At 39.0% G+C, this 21,667-nt stretch overlaps 1 long non-coding RNA gene across 1 annotated transcript in view; it reads left to right on the plus strand.

The window, feature by feature from the left end:
* The first annotated feature begins 1,711 nt into the window (after positions 1-1,711).
* The window catches only part of LOC133073568 (uncharacterized), a 55,764-nt gene continuing 35,808 nt past the window's right edge, over positions 1,712-21,667 (plus strand). The window contains exons 1-2 of the long non-coding RNA XR_009697005.1: positions 1,712-1,811; positions 17,896-17,992. This is a non-coding gene — a long non-coding RNA (uncharacterized LOC133073568). The remainder of the gene's footprint in view (positions 1,812-17,895; positions 17,993-21,667) is intronic.

The raw sequence follows: 21,667 nt of genomic DNA on the forward strand, positions 1-21,667 counted from the left end.
GTCTTCTTCATTGGTATGTTTCTTGACAGCATGACATATTGGATGAACAAATAATACTTTACAAATAAATGTATTGACCAGACATCTAAAGTCTCTGCTAAAAATAAAACTGGCTTAGGTTCTGTAGTTCTACCTCTGCGGTCTCATTGTACAAACATATGCTTTAGATCTTAGACTATTCAAGACATGTGTTCTGACCTATTATTTAAAACAAATTGAAATGGAAAATGCGACCAAAAAGCTTAAAGAATTTACCCAGGGACTGCAAACAGAATACATACAGGCTGGAAGATGGCCAATTTGGGGACCCAGGAACAATCAGAAATTATTCATTCAGGTTTTTTGGCTCATGACCCTGTAGGACCCCTTTTTCCTTGCTTACCTTATCTGCAACTTATCTGCAACTTACCCTGCAGATCTGTACTGGTGTCTGTTTAAGGACAACTTTTTATACTTGTTTTCCAAGAGTAGTTACAACAGTTTTGAAGTTGAGACACAGGTAATGTATTCTCATCCTTTACCCAGGCAAAGGAAAGTATGATTGGATGAAATAAGAGGGCTGTTAAAAACACAAAGTTCATATTATTTCCTAGCTCAGAATACCAAAAACAAAGGTGTGGGGGATCCCAATAAAAGAAAGACCTTAAATCAGCTTCTGTTCCAGAGAAGTCCTAAAGATAGTTATGACTGCTCATCCCAAATATATTTGTCCAAGCTATGACAAACTAGACAGCATATTAAAAAGCAGACACATCACTTTGTCAGCAAAGGTTTGTACAGTCAAAACTATGGTTTTTCTACTAGTCATGTACAGATGTGAGAGCTGGATCATAAAGAAGACTGAGCACCAAAGAATTGATGCTTTTGAATTGTGGTGCTGGAGAAGACTCTTGAGACTCCCTTGGACTGCAAGGAGATCAAACCAATCAATCCTAAAGGAAATCAATTCTGAATATTCACTCGAAGGACTGATACTGAAGCTGAAGCTCCAATACTTCGGCCAATTGATGTGAAAAGCCAACTTATTGGAAAAGACCCTAATGTTGGGAAAGACTGAGGGCAGGAGGAGAAAGGGATAGCAGAGGATGAGGTGGTTGGATGGCATCACCGACTCAATGGACATGAGTTTGAGTAAACTTGGGGAGATAGTGGAGGACAAGGAAGCCTGGCTAATGCAGCCCATGGGGTAACAAAAAGTCAGACATGACTTAGCAACTAAACAACAACAATCCTTACTTATTATATATGCAACACCAGTCATGAAATGCTTGAAATACCCTATAGACAGACAGTTGATGAACAGAATGTATCATCTGTCTGACTCTTTGAGACCCCGCGGAATGTAGCCCACCAGCCCACCAGGCTCCTCTGTCCATGGGGATTCTCCAGGCAAGAATTCTGAAGTGGTTGCCATGCCCTCCTTCAGGGTATCTTCCCAACCCAGGGATGGAACCCAGGTCTCTCGAATTGCAGGCAGCTTCTTTACCATCTGAGTCACCAGGGAAGCCCTCATTTTAACCAAGGATATTTCTATTCCCTTTGTCTTTTCACAGAGTGAATACAAAGATATATAAATAAAATACTGGCAAGCTTTAATTTTCAAGTGTCCTGTCTCAACTTTAACAATGGTATTTCCCATTATTTCATGAGTTAAGAGAATAAGTTCTGAATTCTTTCCTCTTCCAGGTAACTAATAGGGATAAAACATTAGAAATTTTTTATGAAATGCTGCCATTATGGAAACTTACATGGAGTAGTGGAGAGAATCCCAACTAGAGCCTGAATGCCTCTGTTCTTGTATCAGGTCACAGGTATTTCATTTTTTCATACCTTACTTTACTCATCTGTGAAATGAGGTTCTTAAATTTGATCATTCTTGCCTAAATTAATTTCCCCCAAATAGTCTAGGCTTCTATGGGACCTGTGTATAACTTCAGAGCTTCAGAAGGAAATGTACTGAATCCAAAGATCTGAGTTTTAGATCTGGCTTTATAAATTTTGTGGTTTTACTTCCTCATCTCTAAGAAATGGAGAGCAGCAGATGTCATTTGGTCACAGGTATCATATGCAATTAAATATTTCCTTGTGTGATAAATTCACAAAAAGATCTATGTAACTGGAAGATGAGCGCCTACTCCAAAATATTGAAACACTTAAAAACTAAACATGTAGCATTGATGTTGGAAAATGAAAAAAAGGTTGAAAGAATAGAATAAGTAGAGTTTATGAATATACCAGAAGATAACTTATTAAAGAGAAAATCATTATTACACTCTTGGAAAGATGCTCAATATTACCACTAACCAAAGAAATACAAATAAAGACAGCAATGAGATATAATTTTCCTATCATTAAACAAGAAGTTAGATGGGTTTAAACTATTTTCAAGTAAGAATGTATTAACATATTATTTAGAAATTAAAGTTTTTTTTCCAATGGAAGAAAATAAATTACATATTTTCTATTCAATTAAACAAAAATCTAACTCAAGTTATTGTTCTCCAGGCAATATTATGTAAACCTTCATGCATACACCATGTTCTAGAATACCACTTAGTTCACTGTGTCTGAACTGTTAAAGAAGTCAGGCTTTCATGAGCCTTATCCTTTACCCAATAATGTAGCCAACTGGCTATACAATTTGATTTGTAGAGTGTTCAGGAACTATTACTCAGGCTCAGTAAAGGTAGTTCTGGTATTTAAATTATTATGGAATTATTCCACCTTAATGAACTTGAAAAGCACAAGGTCAGGAAGGTGGTGGTATTTCTCCAGAGATGGATGATTATCTTAACCATGGCTGTTACTAGTGTTCTGTGTGGAGGAACTAGCATTCTGTTTGCCTTTGCATATAAAGTGTCCCCTCAGACAGAATTCCAGAATCTAGCTACAATTCTTCCACTGGATTCTTTTGAAGGTCATCCATTCCATTAGAAGGTAGTAATTTGAGGAAACAAAACATACACTTAACAGTACTTGTTACTTTTAGAAACAGAAGGAATACATAATCTGAAGATTGGGGAAACACAAATTTTGCTTCTCTCCAAATCCTAGGATGTGGAGAGAGGATATTATTATGCCCCAATTTATACATTAAGTAAATAGAATTTATAAAAGTTAAGGAATCTGTACAAAGCCACAGAGTGAGTAATAAGTACAATTTAGTTATGTTTCTTGACTCAAAGTCTAATACTTTTTTTCCACTCCATTATCATACCTGTCATCTTGAAACTAGGATCTGAAATATGAAGATAATATGTCCAAGTTGATCTACTAAGTCAACTAATACTTCACCTAATATTTGTTGAATGCCTGCTATGTATCTGTCTCTGTTCCAAATGCTTTCGTAGTATTCACTCAAATCTTATCAGAACTCCTTGGGAGGCATATTATTATCCCCGCTTTACAAATGAAGAAAGAGAGACCTAGAAATTAAACAGTATACTCATACCACGTCATCAGGAAGTGGTAGAGTAAAATTTCAAACCTCCAACCTCTGGCTCAAATAAGTACTTTTCCCATTAACATGAGGGTTCTAGTACTTATAAGGAAGAGCTGTTGTCAGCAGACGATGTAATTCTTGAACAAAGTCTACCCTTAAATAGACACAGGTCCTTTGGTCTTGTTAACTACCTTGTTGTGGACACTTGTTAAGCAAATCAGTGTGGGTTAGAATGTTTTTATATATGACTAGGAGACATCTGGTCATATTAGCAAAATAAGCTATTTCTAAATAATGTCATGTGTGAGCTGACAAAAGAGCCATTCTTTCACTCCTTCTCAGGGGGCCTCCCAGCCTCCTCTGTTGGAATGAGTGTTAGGGCTCCCCTTGCAGTGACCCAGCATAATTTGTTTTAATAATGTCTGAGCACTCTGAGGTAATGGTCTCATGACCTCAACTAGTACTTTTAAAAATGAAAGAAACATGAATAAGTAGAACATTTTAATTTCTTTTTTTAAAAGTTCAGAAATAATTGGAAAGTGGGCTATCCAAACAATGAATTAGGCATGTTACCATGAGTCTCAGGAAAGTGATTTGAATGAAAATATTTAGTTACAAAGCAAATTCAAAAATGTCAGACAGCTGGGAGAAAGTAAGATCAAGAAAAGAATCAAATCGGATTTTCCTAGACTGGTGATTTACATAAACCATGGCAACCTTTTTTATGAGTGTTTTTTGCATGCCAGGCACTATTTTGTAAGTGTAACTAATTCCATCTTTATAAAAGTCCAGTGAGGAGGTTTGTCCTATTAGGTTCATTTTACAAATGAAATCAAGGCTAGAAAGTGGTAAGGCTAGAAATGAAACCCAAATCTGCCTGTCTTTGGAAGTCAGCACCCCTTCTTCACCAGCTCCCAGGACAGAGGGAGTGCAGAGTCATGGAATCCACACTAGTGAACTTCTGAATGTTGTTGAAGAGGGCCCAGGTTGCAGATTTAGGACAGCTCCACATTCTTCCAGAACAGAATCTTGTGAGCTGTCTTTAGTGTTTAATCTGAGATATGAGTTCTCAGGTCAAAAGAAAGCAATGTACTCGGCTGAACAGACCTTTGCTCACTTGGAGGGGGCGTGTTGATCTCAGGGAAAACAGGGAAATTTTTAAAAATCATGAAATGTTTCAAAAAACCAGAAGATGTCAGCAGCGAAAGAGAAACACCTCAGTCATCTCCTGACTTAAGAAAAAAAACTTGACAAACCCAGTTAATGCTCTCTGTGTGTCCTATTTAGATTATACCTCCCTCCCTCCCCTCACGCTCTTGAATTTGGAGAGTATTGCTCTCATGAAGTTCTCAGTAGTTTCTGCATATATTTGTATTCTTATAAAATATATTATTTAATTTTGCATATTTAAATTTTATATAAATGGACTCATATTTACGTATTCCCCTGAAATTTCTGTGTTTTGCTTCTCATTATGTTCACAATATTCACCCATGTTAATGCCAAGTGGAAAAACTAATCACAATTTCACAATTTTGGGTGCCACCATTTTTACTTTTCATGAACATTCAAATAAGCTTTTTGTGAAGACCACTGTGATTTAAAGCCATCAATGTCACTAGTAAAAAAGTTTCTGTAGATACTTTCATTTTAGACACATTTGAACTTCAGTGTGATTTTTCTTTAGGACAGAATAATCTTTATGTGATTAGCTCAGAAGAAGTTTTTACATGTGATCTAGTTTTATGTGGCTTTTTTTTTTTTTTTTACTGTTTTCCCAAGGCCCCAAGAGATGAAAAAAAGAGGTGTTTTCTGCAAAGCAATTAAATTTTAGTATCTTCCCCCTCTCAGCAAATTACGCAGCTGAAAGCTGGAAAAAAACACACCATAAAGGAAAGTTCCCTTCAGAGCAAAGATCAAAGTTACAATTGTCCTCTAACTTGGACGGATGGCTCAGCTCAGTTCAGTTAAGTTCAGTCACTCAGTCATGTCCGACTCATTGCGACCCCATAGACTGCAGCATGCCAGGCTTCCCTGTTCATCACCAACTCCCGGAGCTTACTCAAACTCATGTCTATCGAGTTGATGATGCCATCCAACCATCTCATCCTCTGTTGCTCCCTTCTCCTCCTGCCTTCAATCTTGCCCAGCATCAGGGTCTTTTCAAATGAGTCAGTTCTTCACACAAGGTGGTCAAAGTATTGGAATTTCAGCTTCCAGATCAGTCCTTCCAAGAATATTCAGGACTTTAGGATTGACTGATTTGATCTCCTTGCAGTCCAAGCAACTCTTGAGTCTTCTCCAACACCACAGGTCAAAAGCATCAATTCTTCTGCCCTCAGCTTTCTTTATAGTCCAACTCTCACATCCATACATGACTATTGGAAAAACCATAGCTTTGATAGATGGACCTTTGTTGGCAAAGTAATGTCTCTGCTTTTTAATATGCTGTCTAGGTTTGTCATACCTTTTCTTCCAAGGAGCAAGTGTCACAGCTTCCAAGGATCACAGCTTTGTTCTTGGTCATCAGGTGTCAACTCCCTCCTCTGCCATGTGGATAATTTATCCTTTCCCTAGTGTCAAGTTGGGAGGCAATATGTGTAGTGGTTAGGGTTTGGGTCAGAAGGACTTGAGCTGAGGTCAGAAAGCTCCATCACATTCCACAAGGTTCTTTAAAGCAAATTATTTAAAATCTCTGAAACCCAGTTTCTGTTTTTGAATGATGAAAAATGCTGCCGATAGCCTGAGACTTCCTTAGTGATTAAATGAAATCATGCCTGTATGGTACTTATGCATAGTAAACATTCAATTAGCAGTGGTTATTATTACTTGGGGCTTCCCTGGTAGTTCAGCTGGTAAAGAATCTGCCTGCAATGCAGGAAATCCCAGTTCAATTCCTGGGTTGGGAAGAACCCCTGGAGAAGGGATAGGCTACCCACTCCAGTATTCTCGGGCTTCTCTGGTGGCTCAGATGGTAAAGAATTCACCTGAAATGTGGGACACCTGGGTTCAATCCCTGGGTTAGAAAGATCCCCTGGAGGAGGGCACGACAACCCACTCCAGTATTCTTGTCTGGACAATCCCCAAAAGGAAAGAGGAGCCTGGTGGGCTACAGTCCATGGGGCTGCAAAGAGTAGGACTCGACTAAGCACACAGCACAGCATTATTACTTAGTCGTAATAAAACCTTAAATCAACTCAAACAAGTGCTATAAAAATGCTACAACTTCTCAGAAGAAAATATACCTTTTACTTCCCTCTTTAGAGGCATTGTTCAAGACTAAGAATTTTTCTGAAAAATGTACACTTTGATGAGAGGAATTAAAAATTAGCTCCTCCCTTTTAGCTTCCCAAATGGAACTGTTAGTCTTATTATACAACACGGGTACACAAGAATGGGGTTTATTAGACTGGGCCTTGAAGGCCAACAGAAACTGAAAATAACCTGCTCATATTGAGATGATAGAACACTAAACCATGTTGCCCCTGGCAGAACACTTTGTTTGGCCACAATGTTTTTCAAAGCTACAGAACAGGCTAGTAGTTCTTTTGTATACAATGTGCTTTTTCTTTGGCTTTTCTCAGCTCTATATTAAGCTTATTTGTTTACCCTGTGGACACCTCTAACACACACACATACACAAACACATCCAGTAGACACACTAATGCTTAAATTAAGCTAACAGCTCATAAACAGAAAGCAATTCTTTGCAAAATAATTAGGAGGCTTGTTTAGATTTCTCTTGTCAACTGTGATATATTGGTGTCTTCTAGAGACAAATAATTTGCTAATTTAATAAAGACCTGTCTGGTTGTCTTAACAGTGATGTAGCTTCTGTTAATGTTAGGAAGTTTCAGGCTTTTTCAACTATTTATCTTAAAATAACAAATAAACCAAAAATGTTTTCGTAAAATATATATCCAAAAAGGCCACAAATGAATCAAATCATTCAGAAATCATAGCTAGTAATTCTGAATTACATAATTTACTACCTGTAGGACCTGAAATAAGTTACTTAATTTCTCTGAGCCTCAGTTTACCTCATCTGTAAAGTGAGGTTACTAAAAGAAATAAGTCAGAGACTAAGGGCTTAGGTTTTTGGTTGCTCGATCCAAGTGAAAAAAAAGAAAGAGTATCCTATGGAAATATAACCTGTACTTTGCTAGAAAACCTCTCTTGTTTAGATATGAAAATCTACATCATTTTAAACTTTTAAGTTTGCCATTCTCAGGATAACAGGGGGTTTTGGCAGAACCCCTCTGAAGCCACATGTCAGAGTCTAAGTCTTATGGGTACCGAGGGCAGTGATCAGGTATCTGTTCTGAAGATCATCTCCCTGGTCACCTGGACCTTAAAGAGGCAACAACAGCAGCTCCTTGACCTCATTTTCCCTACACCATGCTGCCTGTAAACAAGTGGCAAGAAGGAAATGTGAGGTCTGCTCAGTGCCAGGGGTCCTGTTGCTTCCTCCTAACACAGAAAGCTATTTTTGCTGTTTTCAAAGGCAGCTGCTCCTGGCAGGAGTCAGGTGGGGCAGTGCAAGCCTTTGGCTAGCTAACCAAAATTACTGCTGATATTCTCCTGGAGGCAGGGGCTGGAGCAGGAAAAAGTCTTCCTGAATGTTTACTGCTCAGACACAATTCAGGACTGTGTCCTTCCAGGCATGTCTCCTTTTTCAAGGTGTGACTCCAGTCATAACATCCCTAAACTCAGGGTTTTCTCAAGTGCATTGTTCTTTGAATTTGAGCAGAGCCTTTCTGAAGAGGGACCTCTTCCAGACCTGAGGAGTGCTAGAGGATCCATTTCTAAAAGTACCATTCATTTGAGTGAAAATATTACTACTTCTGTAGTATCTTGTTGAATACTTGATTGAGTGTTCTGTTGAAATACTGAAATATTAATCTGTGTTTTCTTTTTCAGTTTGTTTTTCTGTAACTGCCCCAGGAGGGTAGTTTTGCTCTCTGAGTCTCTCCCTTGCCTCAGGGAAGGACTGTGTTGTGGGTGCAGGAAGCAAATCTGACTGTGAACATCGCTCTTTCTGGCTTTTATGTCCACAAGAGGTGATCTCCTTGAAAGGATGAGTCATCCCTCAGGGGATTGGCTGCAGGACCCCCATTGAGATACTTAAATCTGTGGATGCTCAAGTCCCTTATATAAAATAGGGTAGTATTTGCGTATAACCTATGCACATTCTCCCAAAGTTTTGTAAAACTAACTCTAGATTACTTATCATATCTAACAAAATATAAATATTTGTAAGTACAATGTAAATGCTATGTAAATAGTTGCTGGTGCAGCAAATTCAAGTTTTGCTTTTTAGAATTTTATGGATTTGCTTTTTCCAAAAAATTTCCATCTACAGCTGAATCCTCAGATATGGAACATGAAGATATAGAGGGCTGACCATACACCAGGGAAATGGGAGAGAAGTGAGTGTCCTTTGAGAAGGGAGACTCCTTAAGAGTGGAGGGAATGAAATTCTTCATGGGGAACCCTGCACCATGAAAGAGATCCAGGTGGGAGGCAGGACTCAGGAAAGCTGCAGCTAAGGAGGCTGGACATTGACACAGGGCTTCTGCCTTAGTTACATTTTCTCCACCTTCATATAGAAAAGGAAAGGAGCCACAAGACTTCAGAGAGCAATGCAACCTGCACAATGTATATCAGGAGATAGGATGGACTGAAGGCTGGTGAATTTTCCTCTTTCAGAAACCACATCAGGCTCCTAGATTATAGATGGAGCCTAAAAAGACTTTTCCCCACTAATATCAATAATGAATGAAGCTCAGTTTTTCTACAATTGCAGGAGGAAGGAAGTTCAAACTTGGATTTAGTTTAAAGAAAGTAAAGAATGGTACACCTCTCTCACACTCAAGATTGCAGGATAAAGTTCACAGAGGTTATAAATGCAAATGACCTTGGGGCTAAATACATAAAATACATTCACTTATCACCAGTTATTAACAATTTAGTGAAGCTTTTTTCATCAGATTAGGATCATATTAGAGCTTATTCTCAAAAGTAGGACAGGTGAGATGATAATTTTGAAAGTGTTGAAAAGAGATATCAAGAGACAAAACTCACTGCCAGTAGGTGGTAAGAGAATTGGGCCATTTTTAGGAGACTCTGGTACATGACCCTTTTTGTATATCTACAGTCTAACTATCCCCTCAAGTTTATTCTCCTTCAAAACTAAATAACAGTTAACATCAGGAGAAGGAAATACTGATCATGCTTAGGAATTCCTGAGTGTGCCTGTCCTCTCTCTCAATTTTTAGGATACGGTGTGTGTACAAGACTTCCTTTAAAATAAGTCTTCCATGAGGCAAAAAACTAAATTATTTTTTCAGTTTTCTTTTCAAAAATATATATTTTGTCACTGCTACATCTTTACCAGTATGTGGGTAACCTAGATATCTGCTGGTCCTTATATGCAGTCTTTTTCATCTCCTTGCTAAACTCAAAATTACCATATTTCTCTAAATCACTTGAAATAAGAGAATGATTGAGCAATGCAATATTTACCAAAATTCTGGTAAGAATGACAGGGGATAAAATTTTCCTTACACATTCAATAGCATACTCCTTCAAAATATTGTTGAATATCTCTGTTCCCCAAAGTTCTAATTTTGGCTATTCAGAAAACAGGGTGTTCCCCTTTTCACTTTTTCCAAACATGGCCCAGGTTCCTCTATTTTGCTTAGTTATTCAGTTCTTTTCCTAAACTTGTAATCTCTACTTAGCTAGGTACTTGACAAAGCAAAAAGGTCTGCTATGAATAGTATCTTTCCCCCTTAGAAGGAAGTTTAGCAACCGTTTATTATTACTTGAACATGAACAGAATGTCTCACTCTGCCCTATTCTCATCTTGTTTCTTCTATGTAGTTGATCAAGTGTATTTTCCAAAATACATGGAGCAATCTTTCTTAGAAGAGTTCTAGTAAATATAATTTTCTCTGCCTGATTATATAACGTGACTGCTTATCAAGACCTCTCAGTTCAGTTCAGTTCAGTCGCTCAGTCATGTCTGACTCTTTGAGACCCCATAAGTCACAGCACACCAGGCCTCCTTGTCCATCACCAACTCCTGGAGTTTACTCAAACACATGCCCATTGAGTCGGTGATGCCATCCAGTCATCTCATCCTCTGTCGTCCCCTTCTCCTCCTGCCCCCAATCCCTCCCAGCATCAGGGTCTTTTCCAATGAGTCAACTCCTCACATCAGGTGGCCAAAGTATTGGAGTTTCAGCTTCAGTATCAGTCCTTCCAATAAACACCCAGGACTGATCTCCTTTAGGATGGACTGGTTGGATCTCCTTACAGTCCAAGGGACTCTCAAGAGTCTTCTCCAACATTACAGTTCAAATGCATCAATTTTCCGGTGCTCAGATTTCTTCACAGTCCAACTCTCACAGCCATACATGATTATGGAAAAACCATAACTTTGACTAGACAAACCTTTGCTGGCAAAGTAATGTCTCTGCTTTTTAATAGGCTATCTAGGTTGGTCATAACTTTCCTTCCAAGGAGTAAGTGTCTTTTAATTTCATGGCTGCAATCACCATCTGCAGTGATTCTGGAGCCCAAAAAATAAAGTCTGACACTGTTTCCACTGTTTCCCCATCTATTTCCCATGAAGTGATGGGACCAGATGCCATGATCTTAGTTTTCTGAATGTTGAGCTTTAAGCCAACTTTTCCACTCTCCTCTTTCGCTTTTTAGTTTCTCTTCACTCTCTGCCATAAGGGTGGTGTCATCTGCATATCTGAGGTTATTGATATTTCTCCTGGCAATCTTGATTCCAGCTTGTGCTTCCTCCAGCCCAGAGTTTGTCATGATGTACTTTGCATATAAGTTAAATAAGCAGGGTGACAATATACAGCCTTGATATACTCCTTTTCCTATTTGGAACCAGTCTGTTGTTCCATGTCCAGCTCTAACTGCTGCTTCCTGACCTGCATATAGGTTTCTCAAGAGGCAGGTCAGGTGGTCTGGTATGCCCATTTCTTTCAGAATTTTCCACAGTTTATTGTGACCCACACAGTCAAAGGCTTTGGTATAGTCAATAAAGCAGACATAGATGTTTTTCTGGAACTCTCTTGCTTTTTCGATGATCCAGCGGATGTTGGCAATTTGATCTCTGGCTCCTCTTCCTTTTCTAAAACCAGCTTGAACAACTGGAACTTCACGGTTCATGTATTGCTGAAGCCTGGCTTGGAGAATTTTGAGCATTACTTTACTAGCGAGTGAGATGAGTGCAATTGTGCGGTAGTTTGAGCATTCTTTGGGATTGCCTTTCTTTGGGATTGGAATGAAAACTGACCTTTTCCAGTCCTATGGCCACTGCTGAGTTTTCCAAATTTGCTGTCATATTGAGTGCAGCACTTTCAAAGCATCATCTTTCAGGATTTGAAATAACTCAACTGGAATTCCATCACCTCCACTAGCTTTGTTTGTAGTGATGCTTTTTTTTTTCCTTTTTTATTTATTTTTATTAGTTGGAGGCTAATTACTTTACAATATTGTAGTGGTTTTTGCCGTACATTGACATGAATCAGCCATGGATTTACATGTGTTCCCCCCTCCCACCTCCCTCCCCATCCGATCCCTCTGGGTCTTCCCAGTGCACCAGCCCTGAGCACTTGTCTCATGCATCCAACCTGGGATGGTGATCTGTTTCACCCTTGATAGTATACTTGTTTCAATGCTATTCTCTCAGAACATCCCACCCTCGCCTTCTCCCACAGAGTACCAAAGTCTGTTCTGTTCATCTGTGTCTCTTTTTCTGTTTTGCATATAGGGTTATCGTTACCATCTTTTAAAATTCCATATATATGCATTAGTATACTGTATTGGTCTTTATCTTTCTGTCTTACTTCACTCTGTATAATGGGCTCCAGTTTCATCCATCTCATTAGAACTGATTCAAATGAATTCTTTTTAATGGCTGAGTAATATTCCATAGTGTATATGTACCACAGCTTCCTTATCCATTCGTCTGCTGATGGGCATCTAGGTTGCTTCCATGTCTTGGCTATTATAAACAGTGCTGCGCGTAGTGATGCTTTCTAAGGCCCACTTGACTTTGCATTCCAGGATGTCTGGCTCTAGGTGAGTGATCACACCATTCTGATTATCTGGGTTGTGAAGATCTTTTTTGCACAGTTCTTCTGTGTATTCTTGCCACTTCTTCTTAATATCTTCTGCTTCTGTTAGGTCCAAACCATTTCTGTCCTTTATCGAACCCATCTTTGCATGAAATGTTCCCTTGGTATCTCTAATTTTCTTGAAGAGATCTCTAGTCTTTCTCATTCCGTTGTTTTCCTCTATTTCTTTGCCTTGATCGCTGAGGAAAGCTTTCTTATCTCTCCTTGCTATTCTTTGGAACTGTGCATTCAAATGGGAATATCTTTCCCTTTCTTCTTTTCCTTTCTCTTCTCTTCTTTTCACAGCTATTTGTAAGGCTTCCTCAGACAGCCATTTTGCCTTTTTGCATTTCTTTTCCATGGGGATGGTCTTGATTCCTGTCTCCTCTACAATGTCATGAACCTCCGTCCATAGTTGTTTGCAAATTCTAGGAATACCAAGGTGTTACAAAGTTCAAGATCAAGTGTCTCATAAAAGATACTCTTCCTGAGGGTGCCAGAAACTTCTGATTTTCTGAGATTCTGAAGCAGTCTGAATAGTGGGAAGTAGAGGTAACTTGGAAATAACTCTGTTTGGCTACTATTGCTGCATAACTAATTATTTCCAAACTTAGTGGCTTAAAACATCCATGCTATTTTGCTCATTATTTTTTGGATCAAGAGTTTGAGAGGAGCTTGGCTGGATGGTTCTGGCATGGGGTCACTCTAGCAGATGAAATCAGGTTCACTGGGGTTGCTGTCATCCGGAGGCTAGACTGGGCTGGATGATCAAGATAAGATACTCACAGGTTTGGCACTTGGTATTGACTGTTCACTGAGAATGCCAATTGGGCTGTTGAATATGGTACCTACCTGTTGCCTTTCCATGTGGTTTGGCTTTCTGAGACACTGTGGTGACCTCATGGCAATTGAACTTTTTACTTGGTAGTCCCAGGATCCAAGTGGAAGTGTTCTAGTGAACAAGACAAAAGCTATATTGCCTTTGTAATCCAGTCTTGAAAATTATACAGCACCACTTCTTCCATACTTTACTCATAGAAGCAGCCATAAGCCCTGCCCAGATTCAAACAAAAAGGAACTGGACCTTCCTTTTGATGGGGGAGTGGCAATATCACATAGTAGAAGAGTAGGAAGGATAGGAGATATTTTTACAGCCATTTTGGAAAATATCATCTCCCCAGTTATGTGGTGGTTACAGCCAAAGGCCTAATCACACTGCTTTTATAGCCATAATGTGAGTGAACAAAAATGCAATGTGGAATTGGGTTATTAATGTCCTTTCAGAAGAGTAAATTCCACAACCCTCTTCCCTTTCCGTCATCTCCTCCTAAATCACTCATCATTGCACTGTCAGAAATGCACCTGAGGAGATGTGGCTTGAATTCCTGTCTGTCAGTAGAAAGACAGTGTGCAGACTTCTGAGATATACAAAAGATTTTCTCCTTGACATTTCAGTCATAATTTTACATGGAAATGGGAATTATATTGTCTTGGCTAAGGTAGTTGATTGGATCTAACTGTATGTGGACACACTAGTCTGGCCCACCTAGGACCAAGAATTAGATCTCTAGTCTACAGAAATCTACATAGTAGAAATGTCCAACTCTATCTGTAATGTTTTTATCAAACTACCTTGTTACTAAGCCTACAAAATACCATATATTCAGATTAGGCTGAACCAATTGTGTACCAGAAGAATGGTTTAGACTTGATTCTACAAAGCTATCTATTGGGTTTGTCCCATGCTGTAATGGGTATACACTGTTCTTCATGGTTTATCCACCAAGAAACTCTTCAGGCATCATGGATTATCAAGCAGAGTCCAAGACTAAGATACAGAAAGTGGTAAAGTGTGTGTATGTGTGTGTGTTGTCTGAGTTTTGAATATGTAACACCTTTTACTTACTGGAGAAATTTTAGAGTTTCTTCTATTACATCCAGGTTTCGAGTTATGGGGGTTAACACTGTTTAGTATTTGAACATTATTTTTTTCCAAATGAACATTTAATTCCAAATCATACTGAGCAGTCTGTTTATATTTCTGCATAACTGAAGAGTTCAACTCTATTTAATGGGATCTTTGAGCTCAGCATAGTGGGAAAAACAGGATACTGGCAGAACTATGTGGCAATCTTGCAAAATAAACTCTTGATAAAGCTGCAATCCTTTTGTTGACTTAACCATGATTAGATTTGAGACTCTGGAAAAGTCCACAAAGACTTCTATGTAACATGGATAATAAATTTACTACTCACATATTCCTAAGGGTACTAGAGGGGGAGATGTTAGGCCCTTTGCTAAATGCATGATCTTAGAAAACCTTTAAAGTTGAATTGGCTGTACCTCTAATTCTGAAAATTTTGAATTATTCCTATTATTCCCAGTCATATTCCTCTGAGTGTCAGATGCATGTGGTTGACACAAAATAAGGGAAGAGACAGAATAACTTCCAGGTCAACCTGAATTATAGGGCAGAAGATGTACTCTCATGTTTAAGTTTAGTTTGACTGAAAATCATGTCCAGGAAGAAAGGAGCAGATCAAGAAGGGTTCTTCCTTGGCTGCATAATTCTACCTATTGGTTGGAAGGAGATGGAAAGACTTAAATTAGTCTTTGTAGTTTTGACTCAAATCTGTGAGGTTTTGTATTGTTGGCAAGTGTAGCTTGTGGGTCTGATAGGGTGGACTTCTGTCTTCAAGCCCAGGTCATCACTTAAAAGTGGATTTGCAGAAATGCAGAAGGCCTCACATGGTTATATTCACTGGAACCCTAACTAATCCTGCCCACGGAATCCTCTGATCTGTAGGCAGGGTGGTGTCTGGATCTCAGATCTGGTGTTCTACAGCAGAAGGATTGCAGTCTTGTCTACAAGACTGTGGGAGTTTAAATCTGATGTCCAGCCTTGTTGAACCCAACTAAATCAGAAGTACTATTGGGGTTGGGGTCCAGACAGCAGTAGTTTTTAAAGCTCTCAAGGGATTCCTATATGCAATTCAAGTTGGGAACCACTGATCTCAAGTTCCACATTAATGTTTGTGAACCAACACTGTCAAAGAACCTGTAGCATATATCAGTCTGTTGGAGGCACTAATAAGGTTTGGGGAAATGTATCAATATTACAGGTAGGAGTTTTGGAATTTAGAATAGGACTGATCTTCATTGTAGATTCAACATTGCTGGACTCAAATGAACTTAAAATTCCATTAACAGTTGTTAGTTCACAGGCATTAGAAAATAACAACAAAATAAATCTAAGGCTCCCTAGAGCTGAGTGTGACCACTCTCTCTCCTGTTTCTTTTGTGTTCTTCTACTTCCTTCCACTCACCACCCTAGCCCCAGACTACTGTCTAGCTATGTTGTTACTTTTAACTAAGAAAAATAAACTTGTGGGCTATGCTGCCTAAATTCTTGCCCCTCTGATAAGGCAGTTAGCAGTAAAGTTCACAAAAATGTGGAAAATGGATCTGTTCCAAATAACTGATCAGGGACCATTATACTTGTGGACTGCAAAGGCTCCCAATGATGGGCCCACTGAGTGAGGATGGTAAATCCCCTTATGTTTCCTTTTGTAAGCTGGGTGAGGGGATATGAAAAAAGAGAGCAAAGATTCTGTAGGAAGTGATAGGCACAGTTTTGTTGCTACTTACCTCCTAACTCAAAGATAAGGAACTTGGGAAACAAAGGCCTTTAGAGCTGAAACTTCTTGAGCATTCTCTCCTACTAGTTCCATGAGGATGAGCCTAATCAGCTTGCTAATAAGCAAAATGTGTGTGCCATCTTCAAGTGCCTTTGCATTAGGTCCTGGAACACTTGCAGCTTCCTTCAAGATTATTAAAGCAAGCTGAATTCAGGATTTTTCTTATTCCTTTGCTACTATGACATTCTCTAGTCTATCTGATGAACTACAGGATTGTGAAATAAATAGACAGCAACCAAGACGTGCAAGTTCCAATCCAGGCTCTGTTGCTGAATGGTCAGGTAACTTTGAACAGGTTACTCAGCTTTTCCAAGTCCCAATCTCCACACCTATAAATAGGATTTCAAATTCTATCTGTCTCATAGGATGAATGTGAAGGTTAAACCAGAGCATAAAAGTAAAATTAGTATTGTTAGACTATTTCAAAGATCTTGCTTCAGTTTAATACAGAAATTACTTTTTTGCTTTTAGAAGGAAATTTTATCTTGATTATTGACACCAGCTCCTGGTAGTGTTGACTAAACTCAGATCTTTCTTGAGAAGTGTAAGGTGTTAAAATTTGCAATTGCTTCTGAAAATTATAGTACACTTTTTCTTTATGAGCTCTAGTAAAAATACAGGGCTTTTTCCTTAAGGAATGTTGAGACTTATCAAATAAAATATAATCCAAATAAGAAATTTAGATTTTTTTTCCATCTTGCTTTAGTTCTTAGAATTGTGGAGCATTAGTACTAAATGAAACCTTAAAGAGCATCTTTTCAGGTGTAGCTGCTTTTCTGATATTTTCAAGCATTCAAAAGTAGAGAATTCAAAAAAAAAAAAAAAAGTAGAGAATTCCATAAAGACACTATATCTCTTGCTACCACTAGACCCATCTGTGTCTTTGTCTTTGTTTGTGTGTGTGTCTCATCTCTAATGGTTCTATTCTCCCTAGATAAAAAAGATGTTCTGTCTCCCTTCTCCTCACCACCCAAACCCTTCTTGCATCTAGCATACATGGATGTCTCAGTCCTGGACTGTATGCTGATGCCTATTAGCTCAGGTATTGCTGACGATAGAGGTGGAGGGTCTGAATGCTAGTCAGTGAAATAAAGCAAAAGTGGGGCTCCATTTCATTTTGGTCTACTTCTCACCTGTGTGCTCATTTATTTTCTTGCTAATTTGCCTTAGAAGCAAGGAAGCACCCCTTGCCAGGATAAACATTCATTTTGGTGGGTGACATCACAATATAATCACACAGAATGAAAAGACATTCCTTTTGATATCAAGGCTTTAGCTTGCCTCTTGTGAAAACATTGCCTTAATGACCTTAAGAACGTGATCTGCTAGCCGTAGGCTCTCTTTACCATTCTGAAAAGTCAGAAGCAGCTCTGTGAGGATTGAGAACAGGGCTTTTCCTGCTTGTTGACTGCTGTATCCCTCACATATGGAACAGGGCTAAACACAAGGTGTAAGTCAATATATATTTGTTGAAGTAATGAAGTTATTTTCTAAAAGTTCCATCCTATCCTCTGCCCATTAGCAGGAAGAACTTTTAAATTTATTCTGCAATATGTATTCATGTGCATTCACTTGCACATAAACACACAGTTTGAATCTTTTTTTGCAGGGTTTATTTCCAGAGGTTCTTAGAGCCAGGCTGCTTTTGGTTCCGAAAGAACCCTGATTGGATGCAGAGCAGTACATCATTTGCTTTATGGCAGAAGGTAAGCTTATCCAAGAAAGCAACTGGGAAGGTAAATCTCAAGAAGATACGTAGTCAATTTAAGTATGCTATCACTCTTAAGGGGCTTGATAGAGAGGGTGAATCAGGGTACAGACTCATTGGGATAGAGTGACTTGGAGATCAAATAAGAAAGAATATTTCAAGTATAGTGTGGGAGAGTCATTTTGGAGTAATCCTCAGATCCCAGGCAGGTAGGGACCATGGATTTTATAGGGTAACTGTGACCTCAGTGTGGACAGAGAGAGAGTAAAGACATTAACCTGATATAGTCATCATATATATTAAAAAAGGAAGGTGGACTTTACTCAAATCTCCAGTCCATAAGGTAAAGAAGCTTTAATTATTTCTTAAGGTTTGAATCAATTCAGAAAGTGACTTGCCAAGAAAATTAAAATCCAACTAACATGCTCTATCAGTCAGGAAAGCCCAGCCCATGCAAGGTAGTCCAATATTAATAATTTAATACAGGGAACTCGTTACAAAGGGGCTGGAAAACTTTTGAAGTTAGATAAGCTATCACAGGGCTTCCCAGGTGGTACCAGTGGTAAAGAACCTGCTGGCCAAGGCAGGAGACATATAAGAGACACAGGTTTGATCCCTGGGTCGGGAAGATTCCCCTGGAGGAGGGCACAGCAACCCATTCCAGAATTCTTGCCTGGAGAATCCCATGGACAGAGGAGCCTGGCGGGCTACAGTCCATGAGGTTGCAAAGAGTTGGACATGACTGAAGTGACTTAGCACGCATGCACAAGTTATCTCAAGGAGTAGTAACCCAAAGATTAGTAATGGCAGGAAGATACTACCACTCATAGGGCTGTAGGGACAAAAGACAGAGATGATGCTTACTGGAGCATAGGAGTAATTGCCTCCTGGAGCTGGATTTGCAAGATGGCTTCTTGGTGGAAGATGGGACCATGGAAGAGGAATTATCAGCAGGAATTGAGATGTGGAGAAGACATAGCCAGTGCTGGAGATACTGCTTAAAGCAGAGGAAAAGGAGGAGAAATTTCCTGGCTTCTCCTTTCCTCTCATTCCCTAAACTCTTGCTAATGCTGCCAATGGACTATACTTAGCTAGACATCAGCTGGCAAGAAAGTTTAGAAATATCATTTGCAGAGAATGATGTGAAATAAATCTAGGAATAAATAGGTAAATGACCAGTAGAATGGACTTTAAAAAGAGGACAATTCTTACTCAATAAAAGATCCTAAGATAGACCCTTGTTAGTGTTCACTCAGTGTTTATGAAGTAAAGACTGATAAACCTGAATTTCTCTTGATTGTCTCTCAGACACCCAAGGTAGACTTGTGCAAATCCGTTTCTTATGCTCTATGTTCAAGACAGGAAGAAGAGGGAAGAACCATGATAACCATTTATGTGTGTATCAGAAAAACTAATATTTATTTTTAAGAATATGCTTAGTTAACTTACTGTTAAGTTCCTGCTGGTCTGTATGGAAAGGCTGAGAAACTGGGAAAAGGATGGTCATACTTGTCTTAGACCAAATTAATGGTTCCCCATCCAAAGCTGTGCATAATGTCATTATAAACAAAATAGAGTTTCAGATGGCAGTTAAGAGTGGGGAATGGAAAGCATCAGATAGGTAGGCTGATGGTATCTTCCAGGGTCAGGAGACATCTGGGCACCCACTCATGCTGACTTACTTCTGACTTCAAAGCTTCAGAGCAGCTCATAACCCTAGGACTCACTGAATTTCAATCCTTAGTCCATCTCTATTAGATATCACCATTTGATCATAACTTTATTTGAATCACTAAACTAATACTTGCCCTTAACAAGCTGACCTTCCCTGCTTGGTATGCTTCTGGTTCTGTTTACATGTCCTTACCCCTTATAGAACTTAACATTCTGGTGAGGAGAGAACAGCAATAAAAAGTAAATATCTGTTAGAAGGAGGTCAGTGCCATGGGAAAAAACAAAATAGAGCAAAGTGAAGAAGATTGGAAGTTCCAGGCAGGGTATTTGCAATTTTAAGTAGGATGTCCAGAGTAGGATTCTTCTATGCTATGGCCTCATCTGACTTTACTTTGCATGGTTCTATTTCTTCTTGAAAAGTCAGACTGATTTTTCTCATAGTTAGAGACCCTCACACTTCCCCTGGATCTAGATATATAAGAACAACCTTCACATAAATCCAAAGCCGTGGTGTTACCTCAATGCGCTATGACCTCTATTTACTGAACACCATCTCATTGTAATTACACTGTCTCTTTCCTAGGACTTTCTGTAAGGAATATTCATTCTATAACCCTAGTAGTGTGTGAGGAATACTTGTATAATTTGAGGCAACCTGAAATTTATATTTAGAGATAAAAACCAAAGTAAGTTGAGTAGTGTTGGATAATTTTTTAACATTGGACTGCTCTCTGAGTCTTCAAACATCTATGTGCTAATAGAAAAAGCCACTGCTCGGTCATAGAGAAGACAGCTGAGGAATTTATTGGAAGGTCTGGGTGTTGCTTTTTACAGTATGTAATTGTGAAATGGAGCTGAGTCATTGTCAGATTATTGCTACAAGACTACAATACTCTCAAAGAATTTTTACATAAGATTCCAAATGGGGTTGAGAAAAGAACTTTTGAAGAGAGAGACACACATAAATCAACAGAATGTCCACATGTGGTGCCATGTGGGGGAATCCTGGTATAGCATGAATCCCTCTTAGAGTGTACTGAATTTATGGAATGTGGAACATTTTTGATAGGGCCTGTGTTCATTCTCAATATTACCACCACCACTTGACCAAGACCAGAGTTTCCTCCAATATTTACATTGATACAAAATGCTATCAATGCAATAATCTATCATTTGGAATTACAGCAGAGAAAAGCTATTAAGTCAGTCACTGACAAGGCTAAACACTTGAAAAAAAGATTTATTGACAGAACTAGTATGTGTCAAATAGTTGCTAGGTGCTGGCATTGTAGAGATGAGTAAGCACGGTCTCTATTTTTGAAAAATTTACAGACTAGGTCAAGAACTGCAAACATATGGCATGTGATCCACTACTCCTTCGTGTAGCACCCAGGGTAGACATTACACTTTTTTCCTTCCAAGCTTAGATGCTTAGTGATATACTCTTCCATACAGCCCTCTAGGAAGCCATCATCAAACAACTGGTGCTAGTACACAAGATTACAATAGTACTTACTGTATTATTACTGTGCTGCACTCAATTATGTTCATCTCTTTGCAACCCCGTGGACTACAGCTTTCCAGGCTCCTCCATCCATGGGGATTCTCTAGGAAAGAATACTGGAGTGGGTAGCCTGTCCCTTCTCCAGGGGAACTTCCTAACCCAGTAATCGAACCGGGGTCTCCTGCATTGTAGGCGGATTCTTTACTAAATAAGCTACCTGGGAAGACCCCCCGTATTACTACTAATAAGGGCTAATGATGATGGGGGCCAACACTGTTGCCAGGGTGCTATGTCATTTCTATAGATTAGCTCATGTAATTTCCACAACAGTTCCATTAAGCAGTCATTATTATTATTCCCACTTTACAGATAAGAAGATTGAGGCTTAAAGAAAAATTGAGGTTTAACTTGTCACATTCACATGGCTGGTAAATATAAAAGCCAGGATTTGAACCCAAGCAGTCTGAATCAAATTTTTTATACTATTTAGTACTT

Source organism: Dama dama, chromosome 19 (assembly GCF_033118175.1).
Source record: "Dama dama isolate Ldn47 chromosome 19, ASM3311817v1, whole genome shotgun sequence".
Lineage (NCBI taxonomy): Eukaryota > Metazoa > Chordata > Mammalia > Artiodactyla > Cervidae > Dama > Dama dama.